The sequence below is a fragment of the Saccopteryx leptura genome, chromosome 13 (genome assembly GCF_036850995.1).
Source record: "Saccopteryx leptura isolate mSacLep1 chromosome 13, mSacLep1_pri_phased_curated, whole genome shotgun sequence".
In the NCBI taxonomy this organism is placed as follows: domain Eukaryota; kingdom Metazoa; phylum Chordata; class Mammalia; order Chiroptera; family Emballonuridae; genus Saccopteryx; species Saccopteryx leptura.
The window spans coordinates 13,120,976-13,127,633 of NC_089515.1; positions in this window are offsets into that span (position 1 = coordinate 13,120,976).

The following is a 6,658-nucleotide window of genomic DNA, read 5'->3' on the forward strand; positions in this document are numbered from 1 at the left end:
ATGAAAGAGAGGTATGCTAAGCAGCTGCTGATTAAGCAACAATCAGGCATGTTTAAGAAAAAGCTTACACTTAGTGACAAAAAAAAAAAAAAAATGCCACCCTCAGACATAGAGATGCAGACATTGAAAGTTGTGGGTTTTATTTATTTAAAATTTTTTTTAATTTAGATTGATTTTAGAGAGAGAGAGAGGCATCAATCTGTTTCTGCACGTGCCCTGACCAGGGATCAAACCCACAACCTTTGCATACGGGGACAGTGCTCTAACCACTGAGCTATTGTTTTTATTTTTGCCCCTGTGTGGGCCCCTCTGCGGTGCTAGGGTCCCTCTGTGAGCACCAACCCCTGTCCCCATCAGCCTTCCTGAGCCACGGACCCCACGGAGACCGGGACTGAGCCCCTCCCCTCCCAGCTCTAGGGCACCAGCTTGCTTTCTGCTTCTGCAGGTCCGATTTCAGGGGTTTGACTTCCAGAGAGCCGTTTGAAAGCCCTTGAGCTCAGATGCACTCAGGAGCGCCTCCAACTAAGGGTTTATAAATCCTTTTCCCAGGGAGCATTTCCAAACTGGCACCGCTTGGGAGAGCGTGACGTCTCCCTTCTCACAATGCAGTTGCCCAGAGTAGAGACGGTCTGGCTGCCTCCGAAAGAGCCTCCTGTAGGCTTTCTCTCAGGCCCCCTCGTCTCCCATGCAGACGAGATCCTTAGAAAGAACTGGAAGGTCTCACCTTGCAAGCCCCTGAACCTGCCCACACCCTGCGCGCAGAGGGAGGCTGCTCAGATGGGCAGGGAAGCCAGCAACCAGGAGAAGGGTGAGGGTCAGTCTGGAGAGGGGACAGAGCTGGGCCCCCTCCTCCCGCAGAGACCGGGGAACCTGCCAGACCCCGCAGACCGCCTTCTGCTACGCCACGTCTCCCTGTCCCGCCACTGCTCTAGGCCCTCACATTTCTCTGATGGCTTTGCCCAGTGTCCTGGCCCTGGGCTCTGTTCCCATCGTGGCCTGCCTTCCTTCTATTCCCGATGTCTGTCTCTCCATTGGCCACTCCTGAACCTACCCTCCACGCCCTGCCCGTTTCTCATTGGCTGCCGCAAGCTTCCTTCCGCCTACAAGGAAGGACATGCTTTTGCAACTCAAGTTCAAGAGTTTAGAAAGCAAATCTTTCCTGTGTGACCCTGGATGAGATTTCTCATCCAAACTTCTAAGCAACGGGAGCATCGTTAGAAGTCACGTTATGACAACAGCCTACACCAGGATGTGTGAGCACCCCATTCTGGCTTCATCTACAATGCTGTCCCCCACCCCTGTCCCCCAGTCATGATGCCCATGGGGTCACTGTCATCAGACCAACCATGTGACCTTGGCCAAAGTTGTTCCTTTTGTTTGAAATGATTTTCCTCTTCCCCTTTTGGTTTATTAAAAATAATAAATAAATGTATTGCAATAAACTTGTGACAATTTATTAAAAATCAATTGAACCCAGCTTGTCTTTCAGACCTGGCTCTACTCCACGTGTCTGGGAGAGTTGGCTGGAAAGGTATCCTCAGCCATCGTCTTCCTCTGCCTCTGCATTGCGGAGGCCTCTGGCTCTGAACTCTTGCAAACAAGGCTACCACCTTGAGGAATTCCTTAAGATTTGACACCTCAGTTTTTACATCTAAAACATGGATGTAACAGCAGTGCCTTCTGCATCCAGGCTGTTGTGGGCACTAAATGACTGAATGTTGTGGGCATGTCAATCACTCAGAGCTGTGTCTGGTGGGTAGAAGCACTCAAATTTTTGCTCTACTTTCTCCCAACACTTTTTTGCACTGCACCACAGATAGTGGGTTACCCTATTAAATCCCAAAAAGCTTAAAGCCCTGCTATCTTCTCTACAACCCTGGATACAGTCCCGACTGTAGTCGACGCTCCACAATCATCAGAATAAGGGACGATGTTGGGGGAAGAGCACGGAGAAGCCAGGCTGCCTGGCTGGCCTATTCGGAGTCGCTGGAGGGGCTGGTGGAATACAGCTGCTCCTATATGAGCTGTTCCAGGGAGAAGCCAAAATCCTGGGAGGATCTGGAGAGAAAGGACAGTTAATCAGAAGCGGACTTGGATAAATGGTCCATTTGCAAGATAACCTCTCGGGCGCCTCTTCCCACAGATGTACTGGGTGTGCTATGAGCTCATTAGTCAATGCTCATGTCACTGGTCTTTAATAATTGAGTATTTCCCCATCTTTTGCTGCATATTATATATGTGTTTAAATCCACTAAATGCCATACTTCACGGCTCTTCCACAGCCTGTTCTAATCAGGATCCATGAGCAATCCTACAACTTGCAGCCCCCCAAGCCCACTGTGTTCTAACAGGTTACAAGGGGCACAGTGGATGCGGGCAGTTTGTGGCCAGTTTCTTTACCCAATCTGCATCACCTGGGACCGCACCACCTCAAATCCAGGGAAGGGGAGAGAGAGAGAGAGCCTGCGTAGGATGGTAGATAGGAACAAAACCTGTTTGTTATTTTGCTCAAGCTGGGACAAGGGGGTTTCTTTCAAGGACGATAAAAGACTAAAAATCAATGACAGGATTGTCTGAAGGATCAAGTTTCATCTGTTTTCAAGAAAGAAAGAAACACAGTTATTCCAATCTGCTTCTATTAGATTTAGTTCAAAGATGTCACTTGTGTTGGTAGTCAAGTGGTAAAGGCTATTTATTTATTTGAAGGAAACTTAAAAACCCATATATTTATTGATTGAGTCAAGCAGGTATTGGTAACCCTGTTTACTTGGAAGAAAAAGAGGTCTTGTATTATATGTAAGAGAAAGTTTGCATGAGCTAAAATGAGTGCTGCTGACATAAAAAAAAAAAAGAAAGAAAGAAAGTTGTTGGGATAGAATAAAAAAATCAAGTGCTGTCCCGAGGTCTTACTAATTTCGGAAAATTATGTAAAAAGGATGCTCAGCAAAGGAGGGGGAATTTTCCCCATAAAACCCAGAAGTGGAGAGCAATAAGCCCGAGTGCTCAGAACCTTGAAATATATACCAGAACCAGAGCTGACCGTGAACTTATGATGACGTCACTTCAAAATGTATACATAGGTTCTCCAAGAAGAAATGTATGAGAATGCTCAGACCTCCCACTATTTGGAAGGGCCTGAAAGAGCCCACTAACAACAGAATGGATAAATACATTATGGTCCATGCACACAATGTCATAGCAAGGAGAATGGACCACCTACAACCATCTGCACAACATGGAGGAATCTCATAAATGCAGCGTTGAACAGAAGCCAGACATGAGAGAATATACCTCATCACCCACTGAGATGAAACTCAGGGAAGTGCATGGAGGTCGAAGTCAAGAAGGAAATTAACCATGGGTGTGAGGTCCAGGTAGCAATAGGAAGAAGCCACAGCTGAGCTGCGGGATGCCGGAATGGGGGTCTCTGTCTGGTTCTGGTTACAGAGGTGTGCTCATGCTGAGAAATTTCAAGCTGTACCTTTATGGCTTCTGTATGTATATATATTTCAATAGAGTGTAAAACCTTTGAGATAATTACATAAAGAAGGATTTTAAAATAGTAATGAAGAGAACTGAAACTTCTGTGGCTGCTCATAGACAATGAGCATAGAATATTTGGCATAATGAGCATAGAATATTTGGCATAAATTTTGAGTACCGTGGACCAGTATATGTGAAACAAATACTTTTTAAATTAGAGCAGTTCAGGGTTGTAAAAGAAAATTGGTGCTAATGGTACAATTTCTACACAATTATTTTCACTGTATGTCTATATGATATTTTTAATGGTAGTTTTTGAGGCCAATTGTTTTGAGATTTGATTGAGAATACAGACTGAAGGTATTCCAAATATCACTTGATAAAGAGGAGAGCAAGTCAGATCATATAATTGCTAAGTTCATAAACTTCCAACAGTCCCATCTTATTCAGAGTCAAAGCTTAAGTGTTATTGGGGCTCTCAGCCCTGCCTGATGTGACCCCTTTCTCTCTCTCCTTACTCACTGAGCTCCACAGGCATTGGCCTCCAGGTAGCCAGGTATGCACTCACCTCAGGGCCTTTGCACTGACTGTCCCCCTTCCTGAAACCTTCTTCCTTCAGACTTAGGTAAGCCTTGCTTCCTTGTTTCTTTTTACTTTTGCTTGAGTGTTAACTTCTCAGCAAATCCCTTCCTGGTGATCATTCCCCTACCTTCACTTTTGTTCTCTCTGTAATCTTTACCACCTACTATTACACTATACTGTTCAGTTACTTATATTTATTGTCTGTCTCTTTCTACTAGAATGTAAGCTTCATGAGTGCAGGAGTTTTTGTCTGCTCTCTCCACTACTATATCCTTAGCACCCAGAAAAGGACTTGGAACATACTAGAAACTCAAACCTCATGCCATGCACCAATGGATGAAGAGATGAATGTATGCGCAGAACTGCCTTTGAATCCAGTATGGGATGAAGCAAACTAGTAAATTTATGTGACGTCCTTGTCAATAAAACTGGGTTGTAGGAATTCGTTAAGCCAAGTTCAAGTCAGACTGGGAGTAAAGAAAGAGGAAAAAATGGATTTCCCTAAATATGCCCTGGTTCAATCTCCCGGAGTTCCTTATTTTGGGGGCTCCAGTTCACTCTTTCATTCCCTCAAAACAACAACACTGAGTGACCACCAGGAGCCAGGCGCTGTGCTGGGTGCTGGACGCCAGGCTCCGTGGTGCCCGGATGTGGGATGCTGATGACTGAAACCATCATGAAAGCTTCCACAGTGCTGAGACCACCCCAACAGTATCCCCCAAAGGAGGAGACTACTAACTCCTAATCTTATATTCTCATTTTACAAAGACACTTAGAAGGTCATGTGACTTGCCCGATGTCACAGGGCCAGGCAGTGGGTTTGAGCCAGTTTGCTGGGCTCTGACCTGCCCGGAACCAGGACTCTTGCTCTCTGTGGTGAGGAACACAGCTTCCGCCAGAGCCCCGGGGTGGTTCTCTGAACTCCCTGACGAGCTGTAGGGGAAACAGATGTGTACACAGTGAATGGCTGTGGTGCACGTTCAAATCCAACCACACCGCCCACAGACCCAAGAACCGAGGCACTGGTCATGGGGTGTTGTCAGAATGAGCATTGTGCGGGCTTTTGCGGGGCCCCTGAAAGACCAGCAGCACTCCAGCAGACAGGGCAGGGGGAGGCAGGAGGAGGAATGGGATCGAGGAGGAAAGAGATGGAGCGCACAGAGTATCCAGGGCAACCCCAGGCAGAAGCAACCCAGGAGCTTTCCTGAGATCCGCCCGCAGCGAGGGACCATCCCCACAGGGTCTGCAAGATGGTGACATGGCTCTGGTGCGCAGTGGGTATTCAATGATCTCCTGGGCTCTGTCAGAGCAAGCGTGGCCTTGCCATTCCCAATTTCTGAAGATGTAAAACAAGGACGCATTAGAGGCTCCATTCTATTCAAGAGGCCTTCTTACAGCGCTCACTAGACACTGTAGAATAATAAGGACACCAGTCTGCGAGGTGGACTCTGAACCGGCTCCTTGGGGAAACTCTCCCAGCCCACGTGTTTAGCCTCGGTGCTATGCTGCCTCTCCACGCGCCGAGGGGCACAGGGCAGATGAGCCCGGTTGGGCACGTCGGCAGGGTCAGCACAGCGTTCCAGAATTCCACGCCACCTGGGACTGCCGCGAACGAGGCCAACGCCTGGGAAGAAACCACCTGTGCCCTCTTTGTTCCAGAGAGAACAGTGGTCCCAGCTCACTGCCACGGTCCCTGCTTCCTTCCAGACTTGTCGCCTGCATGCCCCTTTGTCATGAGCTCTCTACCTTCACCGGAGCATTTCTATGTCTGTGTTTTTAGAGGAAACTGAAGAAGGGAAAAAAATGATGGGGTCAAGAGTTAAATTTCCTGGCATTTCCTACTTTGCAACCTTAGGTGTCCGGTGGGTCTTCTAAGTTCAGTTGGTGAGGCAGATCGGTGGAGGTCAGCATCCTTGGGTAGGACCACCCACGCTCGGTTTCCTGCTCTGTGCATGGAGAATAACAGCAGTCATATCACAGGTGACTGATGAGAACTGAATAGAGTGACACTACACATCACATTCCTAGAACAAGGCATCATCTCAAGTAGCTAAGAAGTGTTTGTCCCCTTTAGATAGCTATATATTTGTGTCATAAATATTTTTAGTTGCATGTGAACCACATTCAATGAGTTCATGGGGTGAATGAGACCATTCAGAGAAAGCCAACATCTGTTCAGATCAGCTCAGCTGGGAAGGATAGAGAAATAAGTACAAGTGGATGAAATGTTCAACTAAATTCTCCCCAAACAGGGAGCGGAAATCTAGAGGTTAGGTGAATTTTTAATTCACGGTAGGCAGAATAATACACTGGCATATTGCGTGTAATAAAGCACAAGTGGAAGGGTGTTCTCCTCTAACTCGTACTGCTCTCCCCAGCTTCCACTCCGCTGCGGCAGAGATTTTGAGGAGTTAAGGAAACCAGGCTACCGAAGGTCTCTCTTAAGGTTTCCAGCCATTTCAGACCCTCAAGCCATGTCAACACCCTTGGGAGGGACATGGAGTGGGACTCCATGTCAATAGGAAAGATGCTCCCTGTCCCCCACTTCCTATTGTCTCTGGTGATGGCCACCGCCCTGTTTTGCTCTGACCAT